This window comes from Labeo rohita, chromosome 3 (assembly GCF_022985175.1).
Source record: "Labeo rohita strain BAU-BD-2019 chromosome 3, IGBB_LRoh.1.0, whole genome shotgun sequence".
NCBI classification, from domain to species: Eukaryota; Metazoa; Chordata; class Actinopteri; order Cypriniformes; family Cyprinidae; genus Labeo; species Labeo rohita.
Genome location: NC_066871.1, coordinates 39,853,724 through 39,868,484, shown reverse-complemented (window position 1 = coordinate 39,868,484; position 14,761 = coordinate 39,853,724). Strand labels below are relative to the sequence as shown.

Genomic DNA, 14,761 nt, shown 5'->3' with positions numbered 1-14,761 from the left:
TGGTTTAACAGCATCCATCTCTGTTATATAACAGGACAGTATACTCCTGGTACCATGTAAAGTTTGTTAAACTAACGTTTTGTTAAACAATCTGGAAAATAAATAGCTTCTATTTCTTTAGCACTCAACTTCCACACAAGCTTAAGGTTCTCTATAACTTCTTTGTTCTATCTTTTTACTCTTATATATCTGCCACCTGTATGTTTGGTACTATCTAGAGGACAATAACAGGAACAACAACTAATCACTACACACAAAACGTGTAGATGGGGGGCACAAAATGGGAAATGTTTTTGATTTCTGGTTTGGTTTCTGGTTTTTGATTCTCTGCATTTACATACATACATACAACCAGGGGCAGATTAAGGTGGTCAGGGGATCCCAGGCTGCTCTTTGTGTGATTTCTACTTTCTGAGTATGAATTATCATAGTAAATGACATAGTAAATGACAACAACACTCAAGCACTGTAAAAGGTTTTGCCACAAACTCAGCTGCCTGGCTTCTTTCCTGTATGATTTCATGTGAGTCTCTTCAGACCTTAGAATTATACATGAATTAGTAACTTCTAGAACGTTTGACCTCCTAACTTAAGTTCTTTTCACAAATTGAACATAAATAACAACAGTATGAAAAAAAAATAAACAACGCAGATTTTTCTTAGTCGGATTAAGTGCAAACAATAAGTGCAGTCATAATCAAAATAGGTTACTCTCTCAATATTCAAAGTGCAAATAGAGACCAAATGTTTAAGTATGATACAGAGCTGACAGCCTAGATATGTTATGTAGCCTAATTTGCGCACATTGGGGAGTCGCTCTCTATTAAAATTGCTTTTGAATGCGAATTGTCGTTTTACGTTCGGTTTCGTTTTAACGATCGCGCAAACTCTTGGTGGTGCCGAGGCTGCATTCTACAATAAAAGACAGTAATTTAACAAACGAATTTGAAGGTGGTGGTGGTGGTGGTGGGGTGGGGAATGTGTTATGTCCTCCCTGTCCCCAGTGGAAATTACGCACCTGTTTAATCATATGCTATGATCAAATTAAACGTATTTTATTAATATTTTTATATCATGGAAAAGCCAAGAAAATTATTTGGTTTAAAATGTGTACGTACCCTGTAAAATGGTGACGTCTCGTCTTTGACGCATATATGTGAAAGACGCCCCTTTTCTGCACCTCCCCGACGCACTGCGTTATTATTACGGCATCTAATGACTTTCTATGTGAGGAGAATGATTAATGTGCAATTTAGTGCATTGCTTTCAGATTCTAAGGTGGGATCAACTGCTTGCCTGTACATGGTGTGCAACATCAATATAGCTGTATAGCGTATGAGTTTGGTCTTCCAATATCTTAATATTTTAAGCCACCTTAAGCATCTCTAAAGTCTCTAATTTGCCTATAATTGCGCAATTACGCGCAACATTATCCGCATGCAGTTACAATGCTGTGTCATTGTAAGAAGGTCTACCAAATATAAATGTATTATTTGATACTAGCATGGCGAAAATATGTGGAAATAAGTAAATTCAGAAAAAGGAGGAGACACGTCACCTGACAGCTATCTTACTTGAATAAGCAGTAGAAACTGGATATCTCTAAACTTTTCATTTGCATTTAGGGATTTGGTCTTTTACTTTCGTTTGTAATGACGCACTGCGTTATTAACATGGCATTTATAACGGCTTTCTATGAGATACCTTACTCATATTACGCAAGATACATGTCTGCCAATCAGAATGGATCGGTAGGCTGCGGTGATGTCAGTGTTTTCCTTTTCCAGTATAAATGAATAGTTAGAGGGTCGGGTGGGGACTGCATTCATCGCGTTTATTGGAAATCAGTGCTTTTTCATTGGAAAAAAAAAAAGAAGTGGCGGGAATAACCCCCATCCCCACTGACTTAATTTGTTCACACATGTATAGCCCTCTGGTTGCGTTCGGGTCAAATTGACATCTCAGAAATAATTTAACATTTCGGATTTTCAGACTTAACTTTTTGTGTACATCTCAGAATTTTTTTCGGCGTAATTTTTGTGGCTGTTTATTTCACTTAGTCACACTTGTGGTGTTCCCGGTCAAAAATGACCGGACTCCAAACAACTGCTCATAAATCTGTCATTATGCTATATTATCACTAAAGATTAGATTCATTCTTTTTGTCAACTTGTTTTCTTTCATTTAAGACTGGTTTTGTGTTTTTATTTGCATCTGATTAATCGTAGGCCTCATTTTTCTGAGAGAAGGTCCCTCATTTTTTGAGTGAAAAAATCATTTTTTATGAGTAATTTTCACAATATGAGAGAAAAAATTATGAAAATTTGCACGGTTTCTCACACTAATATGCTTGAATGTTTAATCAGGAAGTTTGCTTTTAAATGCTTTTATTTTGTACGAAATTGCAAAAAGTCACACTTGTGGTGTTCCCGGTCAAAAATGACCGGACTCCAAACAACTGCTTATAAATCTGTCATTATGCTTTATTATCACCAAATATTGGATTCAATCTTTTCGTCAACTTGTTTTCTTTCATTTAGGACTGGTTTTGTGTTTTTATTTGCATCTGATTAATCGTAGGCCTCATTTTTCTGAGAGAAGGTCCCTCATTTTTTGAGTGAAAAAATCATTTTTTATGAGTAATTTTCACAATATGAGAGAAAAAATTATGAAAATTTGCACGGTTTCTCACACTAATGTGCTTAAATGTTTAATCAGGAAGTTTGCTTTTAAATGCTTTTATTTTGTACAAAATTGCAAAAAGGCATACTTGTGGTGTTCCCGGTCAAAAATGACCGGACTCCAAACAACTGCTTATAAATCTGTCATTATGCTATATTATCACCAAATATTGGATTCATTCTTTTTGTCAACTTGTTTTCTTTCATTTAAGACTGGTTTCGTGTTTCTATTTGCATCTGATTAATCGTAGGCCTCATTTTTCTGAAAGTAGGCACCTCATTTTTTGAGTGAAAAAAGCATTTTTTGTGAATAATTTTCACAATATGAGAGAAAAAATTATGAAAATTTGCACGGTTTCTCACACTAGTGTGCTTCTATGTTTAATTAGGACGTTTGCTTTTAAATGCTTTTATTTTGTACAAAATTGCACAAAGTCACACTCATCAAAAATGGCCAGTCATTGAAAGTGAATGGGGAAGAGCACAAAAAGCAGGATCTTTATTTTGAAATGATTTTATGTTCTGAAAAGGGGCACAAAGTAACACTTGTGCTGTTCCTGTTAAATCTGACCATCGTGACACACAAAAAAAGAACACATTAAGATTATTTGCATTATAACATTTCATGGAACAACAAACCAAAACTGTTATTTTAGTTATATATATCCTGCACACTGACACTGTCAAACTGAGACAATATTATAAAACAACAAGCTGAAGCTCTCTCTGTGCTAAAGCATTTATTTGTAAACTTTCATCTACTCTGTGAGAACATGAAAGCCTCAAAACCTAAGCTAAAGACAAGGCAGTTTGAGCGTGTGAGTGTGTGAGAGGTTTATCACAGAGAGAGTTATCATAAAAGCATATTGCATGCAGTCCAAGGTAGGATGAAATAAATATAATACTCACAATAGTTTGTGTGAGATAGCGTGAGTATACATGAATCTATACATGCACAGGTCCAAGGCCTTTATGTTTGCAAGCACAAAATGCTCCTGAACACTAGTTGTTTCTTTTACTTTCATTCTTCCCCATTCACTTTCAATGGCCAGCCATTTTGTAACTTTGTGCAGTTTTGTACAGTTTTGCCTACTTTCGGATAAATGAGGCCTACGATTAATCAGATGCAAATAGAAACTCAAAACCAGTCCTAAATGAAAGAAAACAAGTTGACAAAAAGATTGAATCCAATATTTGGTGATAATATACCATAACAAGAGATTTATAAGCAATTATTTGGAGTATGGTCATTTTTGACCAGGAACACCACAAGTGACTTTCTGCAATTTTGTACAGTTTTGCCTACTTTCACATAAATGAGGCCTACGATTAATCAGATGCAAATAGAAACACGAAACCAGTCCTAAATGAAAGAAAACAAGTTGACAAAAAGATTGAAGCCAATATTGGGTGATAATATACCATAACAAGAGATTTCTAAGCACTTGTTTGGAGTATGGTCATTTTTGACCAGGAACACCACAAGTGACTTTCTGCAATTTTGTACAGTTTTGCCTACTTTCACATAAATGAGGCCTACGATTAATCAGATGCAAATAGAAACACGAAACCAGTCCTAAATGAAAGAAAACAAGTTGACAGAAAGATTGAATCCAATATTTGGTGATAATATAGCATATTTACAGATTTATTATCAGTTGTTTGGAGTCCGGTCATTTTTGACCTGGAACACCACAAGTGTGACTTTTTGCAATTTTGTAAAAAATAAAAGCATTTAAAAGAAAACTTCCTGATTAATCATTCAAGCACATTAGTGTGAGAAACCGTGCAAATTTTTATAATTTTTTATCTCATATTGTGAAAGTTATTCATAAAAATGTTTTTTTTTTTTTCACTCAAAAAATGAGGGACCTTCTCTCAGAAAAATGAGGCCTACAATTAATTGGATGCAAATAGAAACACGAAACCAGTCCTAAATGAAAGAAAACAAGTTGACAAAAAGAATGAATCCAATCTTTAGTGATAATATAGCATATTTACAGATTTATAAGCAATCGTTCGGAGTCCGGTCATTTTTGACCGGGAACACCACAAGTGTGACTGGAATCCGAACACAACCAGAGGAATAAAATTAAATTAAAATAATACCTACAAAATACTGCCTTGTGACAGCATTGTCCTTCCCAGGGTGCAAAGACAAGTGGACTATAGACCTGCAAGAAATAAAATAAATTTGATTCACTAATGTTTTAGCTTACTTGTTGAAGATGTGTAGGCTAAAGTCACTGTTGCCTATACATGTGTATTTCATACACTCCAACAATACATTAGTTATTAAAAAAAAACAAACATATTATGCTTGACATTGCTGAAAATTTTGGCATGCATTTTACTTGTCTTTGTTTACTAATATATCATTAGTAACTGATGAAAGTAATTGTCCACTAATCATATTTTTATTATCATAATCATTTTTATCAATCCCCACAGAACCGGTCTCTTGCCTGAATAACGTTAATTAAAAACCTATAACATTACCAATATTTCTGACCCCAAATCACCCATTTACCCCATTTACATCATAAGTGAAATGCTGTATTTCTGAACCATGTTTATGTAAGCGACTATGTCCAGCATCAGCCGTGACCGTGAAGCAGACTGCAATTTTATAGATATAAATTGCATTGTTTGTCATTGACAGGCTCGAATCAGACTACATTATAAAAGGGACCCCAGAGATATAGACAATAGTTTTATCATAATATACATCCCTTTTGTTTAAACTCAAACTGCCATTTATCGATCTCCTCAAACCTAGCAGATTCCATTGACAAACATGGTCATTTTACCTCGCATACCATAGTAAAGCGAGCTTCATTCAAACTCGGCAGAAACAAAATAAAACTCACCAAAACGGTCTCGGTTTGTCTTTCCACAGTTCCAGCAAGTATCGACTCTAGTTTTGGTCGAAATAAAAATTACCCAGAATGCAATATAAATTACAGTATTTTACTGTAATGTATAAATGTGGTATTGTACTGTAGGGTTTTACAGTACTGTGCTGCTAAATCTACAGCGATTTCTAACTGCATAACTTTAAGTTTAACCAACATTAAGCCAAAGTTTAACCAACATCAAGTTAACCAACATGGTCATAATTAAATGGTTCTAAATACCACAAAGACAGTGATGAATTTTCACAACTTCATGAACAGTCCAACATGGCCAAACAATAGAGTCCAACAAAACTTCTGATCAAAAAAGGAAAACAGTTGAGCTCCAGATGCTTCCCCATCACAGAATGCAAAGAGTGGCTCAAAATATTGAAAAAGAACAAAGAGGAAAATACATTAGTTTTTTTTTTTTTTACAAAACAATGATACGGTCAGATACAGACAGAGGGATGACAGATACAGTCAGACAGATAGAGTGATGATTGTTACAGTTAGATACAGATAAACTGCCATTAAAATGTTTGGGAGATCCGTATGATTTTTATTGATCTTTAAAAAAAAAGTGTCATATGCTTATCAAGCCTGCATTTATTTAAACGAAAATACAAGAAAAAAAAAAAACAGTAATACTTGTAATGCCACGCCAGCAGAGGGAGCCCTCACCCATTGACTCTCTGTTACCGCTCCCTCTGCTGCATTTAAAGAGGCCTATACCAAACAGCTATTGCAAAGTATTGTTTTGCCTGTGCTGACTCTGCCAAGCGTTTTCCCTCTTTTCATTTCCTTGTTTTGTTATTGCCACAGTTATTATTTTGTTCCATAGTCATAGTTTTTGCCCTGGATATTACTGTTTGTTTGGAGCCTGTCTGACTACGTTGTGTTCAATAAAATGTGTTCAATAAAAGTTGCACTTGGATCTATCACGCTTCATACAAGTCTTATTACAGAATACTTCGCCTACCAAAGATCCAACGGCTTTCAAAACACAACTTCAACCATGGATCCAGCATCACGCCTCTTCCGTCTCAGCCAAGGTAACCAGCCTATTGAAGATTATGTTGCTGATTTTTGTGAGCTGTGCCATTTGGTGACTTTTAACCTCCTGGGGTCGACGGTGGCACCGACGGCCCCAATTGCATATTTTCATGACACGAGCAAAAAGAACCTAAAATGCTTGCTCATTTTTGATCGTACATATAAGAGTAATACATAATTTAAATCTGTAGAGGATCTACTTTTATTTGAGTACACTCACAATATCAACAAAACATTATGCTTTTGCAAAACAAGGAAAATAAACAGGGTGCGCATTCAGCAGTCTCCGTCTCCACACGTATCATTTTGAAATGCTTCAGTAAAATGAACTAAAACTGAGCGAATACGTGACGCACACACATGAGAGAGATATCTATAGAAAGCTTGATATTTTTACTTTTAGATGAAATATAAAGTAAATTTTTACTTTTAGATTCGGCCCCTCTTGCCGAAAACAAATATTCTCTGATGAAGTAATTTGCATCAAACCAACTCCATGTTCAATCTCTCCCGTCTGCTTCATTATTTTTAATTAGATCACACCCACGAGATGCTTTCGCTTTTCCCAATGTAATCGCCACATGAGGGCGCGCGCCAAACGTAACTGCCCACATCACTGTAAACAAAGCGCCGAGACTTGTTCTTTTCCAAGTTCATCTGGGCTACTTGTCGTTTTTGTAAGAAGATGCGTTGTGAGGAACAAGAATTCAGAGGAAGAACATGACGTGACACACGGCGCTATCCATCAGAGGAGATATTTACATGAGTAAGTCTTTCTTTTATTAGTCTGCTTGTGTTAGTTGTTACTGTGTTTCTTTGGGTCGAGGAGTTGCTCTTAGTTTTAGGAGAGCATGTCGGGTTTGAAAACATAGTGTCGGCCTCTCGAATGAGCAAAGCGATTGTTGTCTTTTTGACGAGTAAAGCTTTAGTGAATCAGCTTACAGTGATCGGAATATGGGTGAAGGAAGTTTTTGTACCGATCACCCCACTGTCCGCTCCAGCTACCAAAATCACCATTTCTAACGTTCCTCCGTTTATCCCTAATGACGTTATCATTAAAGAATTAATGAGATTCGGTAAGATTGCAAGCCCCATTAAAATGATTCCGTTAGGTTGCAAAAATCCCGTGCTTAAACATGTGCTCTCTTTTAGACGTGTATGTAGCGAGAGACTACATTACCCACAAGGCTATGGGGGAGTTTCTGTATGAGTTCCGGTTGTCACTCAGTAAAGGGTTTTTGTTGTGAGACTACTTCAGCGTCCAGTCTGATCATTTATACATGGTGTCAGAACATGGCAAAGAATGCATATCTCCGGATATACTTATGACCTCAGTTGCATGTGGACACGGTCTGTGATTAGGATACCGGCAGAGAACAACGGTTACTTTTGCATGCTCACGAACGCGGAGAGAGAGCCAGTGAAGCTGCACTAGCCGGTGAGAGGCAATCAGCACACACGCGAGGAGTGAAAGACATGGCAGTGTCAGTGCAGATAACGCAGCCCGAACCGTTCGACTTTTCAAGTCCGAGTGAATGGCCGAGATGGATCCGACGATTTGAAAGGTTCTATGTTGCATCCGGATTAAAAGACCAAGACGAAGAATATCAGGTAAATGCACTCCTGTATGCAATGGGGGATGCAGCTGATGATATTTTGAGTGTCTTGCCGATGACAGCAGCAGATAAAAAGAAGTACAGTTCAGTTAAAACTGCAATGGAGCAATACTTCATAGGCAAACACAACGTGATTTTTGAAAGAGCACAGTTCAACTTGAGATGCCAGCAGGAGGGGGAGAGTGCAGAAACCTTCATTACTGTTGTACACAAGTTGTAGCTTTGGGGTGCTAAAAGATGAACTCATAAGAGACCGAATTGTAGTCGGGATAAAGGACAGAAAATTATCTGAACAGCTGCAAATGGACTCAGAATTGACCCTTGCAAAGGCAATACAAAAAGTGAGACAGAGTGAGACTGTTAAGAAACAACAGACAATAATACACAGTGCTGCCGGAGTTGACCCCAAGACAAATGTGGACGCAATTAAAACAATGAGAAGAGGAAAAAAGTTCCAATATACAGGGAAACAGAGAAACAAAGACCAAAAGTTTGACACGCCAAGTGGAAAAGAATGTGGCCGATGTGGTAAAGGACGAAAACACACATCGAAAGATTGCCCCGCCAAAGACGTAGAATGTCGAAAGTGTCACAAAAAAGGACATTTTGCGGTGGCTTGTCGCAATGGTCAAGCAGTATACACAGTCACAGAAGTGCTGTCAGACAGTGATTCTCAGGACTATGCATTCTTAGGTGAAGTATCTACACAAACCACCAAGCCATGGATTGAAAAAGTCACTCTGAATGGAGACGCCATCAGTTTCAAGTTGGACACAGGCGCGGATGTGACTTCGATACCAGACAGTGTATTCGACCCGAAGCGAGATGGTAAGCTAGACAAACCACTGAAAAGACTAGTGGGTCCAGGTAAACATTTGCTGGACATAAAAGGCTGCTTCCAGGGCAAAATGTGTGCAAAGGGCCGATCCACAGATCAACCTGTATATGTTGTAGCTGGATTGACTCAACCACTTTTGGGCCTGCCAGCTATACAAGCCATGAGGCTAGTGCACAGAGTCAATGAGGTGACACAGGCAGATACAGACTTTAAGGCACTCTACCCATCTGTGTTTCAAGGGCTAGGTGAAGCTGAAGGAACCATACCACATAGAGCTGGAACAAGGGGCGGTACCATATGCACTGTCAACACCTCAAAGAGTACCTCTACCTCTTTAGAGACAAGGTGCGTGAAGAGCTTGAGAGAATGGAATGTATGGGAGTCATATCAAAAGTGACTGAGCCCACAGCCTGGTGTTCCGGGATGGTAGTTGTGCCAAAACCGATGAAAAACAAACTGAGAATCTGTGTAGATCTCACACCATTGAATGCAGCGGTGAAGAGAGAGCGTCACATTTTGCCTGCTGTGGACCAAACACTGGCAATGATGTCAGATGCCAAAGTTTTCACAAAATTAGATGCGCGGTCAGGATTTTGGCAAATTCCTTTAACTCCAGAATCACGTCCCCTAACAACCTTCATCACTCTGTTTGGGAGATATTTCTTCAACAGACTCCCATTTGGAATTGCATCCGCGTCAGAACATTTCCAAAGGAGGATGTCGCAGATGTTTGAGAACTTTGAGGGAGTATTGTGCCATGCGGATGATGTGTTAGTGTACGGGCGGAACAGACAAGAACATGATCAAAGACTGCACCGTGTACTGCAGAAGATGCAGGAAGAGGGACTTACACTCAATGAGAAGTGTGAGTTTAGGCAAGAACACATCACGTTTGTCTGGCATAGGGTGTCTTCAAAAGGAATTGAGCCAGATCCCAACAAGCTGAAAGCTATCCTACAGATGCCGGAGCCTACACAAGTGGAGGACGTGAGGCGCCTTATGGGCATGGCAAACTACCTGTCAAAGTTTGTGCCTCAGATGGCAATCACAATGCCACTAAAAGACCTATTGAGAGAAAAAAATGAGTGGGTCTGGGGAGAGCCACAACAAACTGCGTTCAAAAAGCTGAAAAGTGGGCTGAGCTCTCCGAAAGCACTTGCTCAGTACTCAAATACAGCAGAGACAAAAGTGGCTGCAGATGCATCACCATATGGAATAGGTGCAATCCTCACACAGAAGCAAGCAGATAACTCTTGGCAGCCTGTCACATATATCTCAAGAGGACTGACAGACACAGAAAAGCGCTATGCGCAAATTGAAAAGGAGGCACTGGCTGTAACGTGGGCATGTGAAAGACTAACATCATACCTGCAAGGGCTTCACTTTACTCTTCAGACAGATCATAAGCCCTTGGTTCCACTGTTGAGCACCAGAGGTTTGGATGACCTCCCTTCTAGGGTGTTAAGATTCCGACTGAGACTCCTCAGGTATGATTATAACATTGTTCACGTGCCAGGAAAAAACCTCATCACTGCCGATACATTGTCCAGAGCTCCACTAACTGACACTCCATCTGCTGAGGACCTACAGCTTGAAAAAGAAGTCCAGGTGTTTGTGGATGCTGTCGTGTCTTCGCTCCCTGTTACGGACACAAGGCTGGAGAAAATTAAACAAGCACAACAAACTGATGAGACGTGCAAAACAGTGGCACGCTACTGTCAAACAGCATTGCCACAGAAGCACAGAGTGAGTACAGGGATTATACCCTACTGGCAAGTCAGAGCAGAGCTGTATCTCGTGGGAGACCTTCTGATGAAAGGTGACAGAATTGTCATCCCTCAGACACTCAGAGGAGAAATACTGCACAAACTCCACGAAGGTCACCAAGGGATCCCTAAATGCCACGCCAGAGCTCAAGCTTCAGTATGGTGGCCAGGTATCTCTGCACAGATTTGAGAGACAGTGGACAGGTGTGAAATGTGTCAGAGATACAGAACACAATACAGAGAGCCCCTACTACAGTCACAAGTCCCTGACAGGCCCTGGCAAAAGGTCGGAATGGACCTCTTTGAATGGAGAAACAAGACCTACCTGCCATGCGGGCCCACAGTGGGTTTGCCCTTTTGGGCCCTCATGATGGTTTTCTGTGGACAAGCCCACAGTGGGCTTGCCTATACTAAACCCGCTGGTTTTTCTGTGGGCAGTCTTGTTAACAGCAAAAGACAGCTAAAACTAAACTTTTTAAAAATGTTTTATGATTGGATTCTAATCAAAATTGTTGTGTTTTTTAAATTATTGTTATATCTACATGCAAATGTTACATTTAAAATTGTATTTCTGTGACAATGGCAGTAAAATGTAAACAATAAGTTTAACAACAAGTCCATAACAAAAATTGAATACAGTTGTACTCATGAATTTACATACCCCTTGCAGAACATACTAAATGTTAATAATTTTAACAAAATAAAGGGATTATGAAAACTTATTTTTTATTTAGTACTGTCCTGAATAAACTATTTAACATGACAGATGTTTATATATACTCCACAAGACAAAATAATAACTGAAATTATATAAATGACCCCGTTCAAATGTTTACATACCCTTTAATCTTAATACTGTGTTTCGATTCCTGGATGATCCACAACTGTTTTTATCTTTTGTGATAGCTGTTCATGAGTCCCTTGTTTGTCCTGAGCAGTTCATCTGCCTGCTGTTCTTCAGAAAAATCCTCCAGCTCCTGCACATTATTTGGTTTTTCCAGCATCTTCTGCTTTATTGAACACTTTCCAAAACTGACTGTATGATTTTGAGATCCATCTTTCCACACTGAGAACAACTGAGGAACTCATACATAAATATTACAAAAGGTGAAAACATTTACTGATGTTTAAGAAGGCAACACAATGCATTAAGAGGCAGGGGGTATAAACCTTTGAACAGAATGATGATGTGTAAATTCTATTTATTAAGTATATTTTATTTACAGATTTTGTTTTTACATTTAGGATTGCACTTCAGACTACAGAAATATTTACATGTCTCGCAGAAGACAATATAGGTGCAGTTTACCCTGATCATCCACTTCAAAAAGTTTACACCCCCTGGCTCTTAATGCATTGTGTTGCTTTCTTGAGAATCTTACATTTACTTCTGAAAAGGTTTCAAATATGCTGCTGGAATCAATTATTATTGTGTCTTGTGGAGTATATATAAACAGCTGGTATGTGAAATATAGTTTATAACCAGGTCAGTAATAAATAAAAAATAACATGCAATTTCCATGATCCCTCTTATTTTGTTAAAATTATTAACATTTTGAAGTAGTTCAAAAATCCAACCAAATTACAACAAAAACTATATATATATATATATATATATATATATATACAGTTTTTGTTTTAATAATGTATTTATATTTGTAAATAAATACATTGTAGGCTATCATTAAATAAAATTAATTTATTTCAGACAATTAAATCATGTGAATAATCAGATCATTGATTTGTTAATTTATTCATTGTTATTGCTGGTATTGATTAGTGACGTAATCATTTATTAAATATTTCTAAAAGGAAAAATAAATATGTAATGATATAATACATTCAATGGCGCGTCAGCTCTTCAGCATGTGATTAATTCTAGCCAATGAGAACGCGAACTGCTGGAACTCTGCATCGTTAATGAGCGCTCATTCAGGCTTCGACTGGTACCGCCCAGACTCAACTCAGTCAGGTAACATAAGATTTTTAATTTCTTGGTTCATTTCTGAATTTTCTATTAAAATTCGTCAAAATGGTTGTGAATTAATAAATAGGAATTAAATTACACCCGTTTTAGTGGTAAATTTGATTACAAGTGCATCACTTGTTTAAACGACGAACGGTCATAATGGCCGAAAAGCCGTTTTCTGAGGTAACGTTAATCTCTGAGGTAATATATCCTTCAAAATTGCACTTAAATTCACTGAATTAAATTAGTTTACGTCCATTTTGGTGTTAATTTGGATTATTGTCGTTTTCCGTTGCTGTTTACGCGATGAATTAATAATAGCCGAGCAAGAAGGAGCAAATCTTTGTTTTAAAGTCTTAAACAGCAACACAAACAGGGATTTATATATAGCACAATACAATACCTCGGCTACACGCTTATAAAATATCGTTACATATCATTAATGTATCTGTTTATAACTGACAGACATCGGTAAATGAGAGAGAGACACTGACCGGTAACAGTTAACGTTAGGACCGTTTTCGTGAATCAGTCTTAAACAAGATTGTCACTGTGAGAGTAGAGAGAGAGAGAGAGATTAGAAAATATGTTAGAGTACAGTACAGGTGCGCCTCAAACAAAGATCGTGAATCAGTATGTAGCCATAAAGATTATCACTGTCATATGTAATCAGCCACCTGGAATACTAATTTAACAATTAAAAAAAAATATGTAATTTGTTTTGAAATTTATTTGTTTGTTTGTTTGTTTTATAAAAAAAAAATTTGTTTTGTACAGCTGAACCAGATCAGCTTGATCAGGGTCCTTCAGGACACCACTGCTGTAAGTGAGTCAGACTTTTCCCCCGGTTTCACAGAAGACAAGGCTTAAGCCTAGCCCCAGAGTAAAATGTAAATCCAAGCTGTTTCAGCTCAAACTGACTGATCTTAAAATATATCAGTGCTTTGTTTTCCTTCAAGATGGACACCAGTACTGTTTGTAACATTTATAATGTTTAAACATTTCAAAACCTTAATTAAATGTTTTGAAGTTGGTATTGTTATATTTGAAACCAGGCCTTTAAGTTGTATTGTTATATTTCACTAATATCTTTTTCTCCCTTTGGTTTGTCAACTTCAGCTAAACAAAGAGCCACCAGGTCGCTGCATCTTTTGTAATGTAAGTGCATTTAAGTTTATTTAAAGCTGCACATTCATGCATCAAGTTAAAGTCATTAGTAATTTCTTACAGTGCACCTTCCTCCAAAAATTAAAGTTCTGTCATCATTTACTCACTCTGTTGTTGTTTAAAAAAAAAAAAAAAAAAAGATTTAGAAGAACATTTCAACTATTTTTGTCATTGTTCATGCCATTGACTTTCGTAGTATTGACAAAAAACACTGAGACAATGTTGTATTATTTAGGTTTTTATATATATATATATATATATATATATATATACACATTTTAATTGTTCTTTTCTTTCTCACTTAGATGATGGAACAAAAAGTAGGCTGGCCACAGCATCTGAAATGGAAACATCTATTAAAATGCCTCCGCAGTATAAGACACTTGGGATGGTGGAAGGAGCAGAAGAACAGCGATCAGGCAGAGTTCTACTGTTGCCCCTTAGGGAACTGATTTATGATCTACTTAACATTCTGATTTAGTAATAATTGATCATTGCTCTGTCCTATAAAATTATTTAATACATTCAACTGTTCAATAGTTTGGGGTCAGTATTTTATTATTAATTTTTTTTTTTAAATCTAAGAAATACATTTTTACGTTTGAAATGTTTAAGAAGTTATTTTTATTCAGCAAGGATGCGTTAAGTTGATAAAAACTTTTACATTGTTGGACAAAAATCCAATTTCAAATAAATGCTGCTCTTTTAAAAGCATTATTTAAAGGATCCTGAAAAAATATATCATGGTTTCCTCAAAAATATTAAGCAGCACAA

At 37.2% G+C, this 14,761-nt stretch overlaps 1 long non-coding RNA gene across 1 annotated transcript; it reads left to right on the top strand.

The window, feature by feature from the left end:
• Positions 1-13,612: 13,612 nt before the first annotated feature.
• Positions 13,613-14,465, top strand: LOC127163439 (uncharacterized). The gene is made up of 3 exons (XR_007827488.1): positions 13,613-13,642; positions 13,940-13,978; positions 14,293-14,465. It is a non-coding gene; the product is annotated as an uncharacterized LOC127163439 (long non-coding RNA).
• Positions 14,466-14,761: the final 296 nt, after the last annotated feature.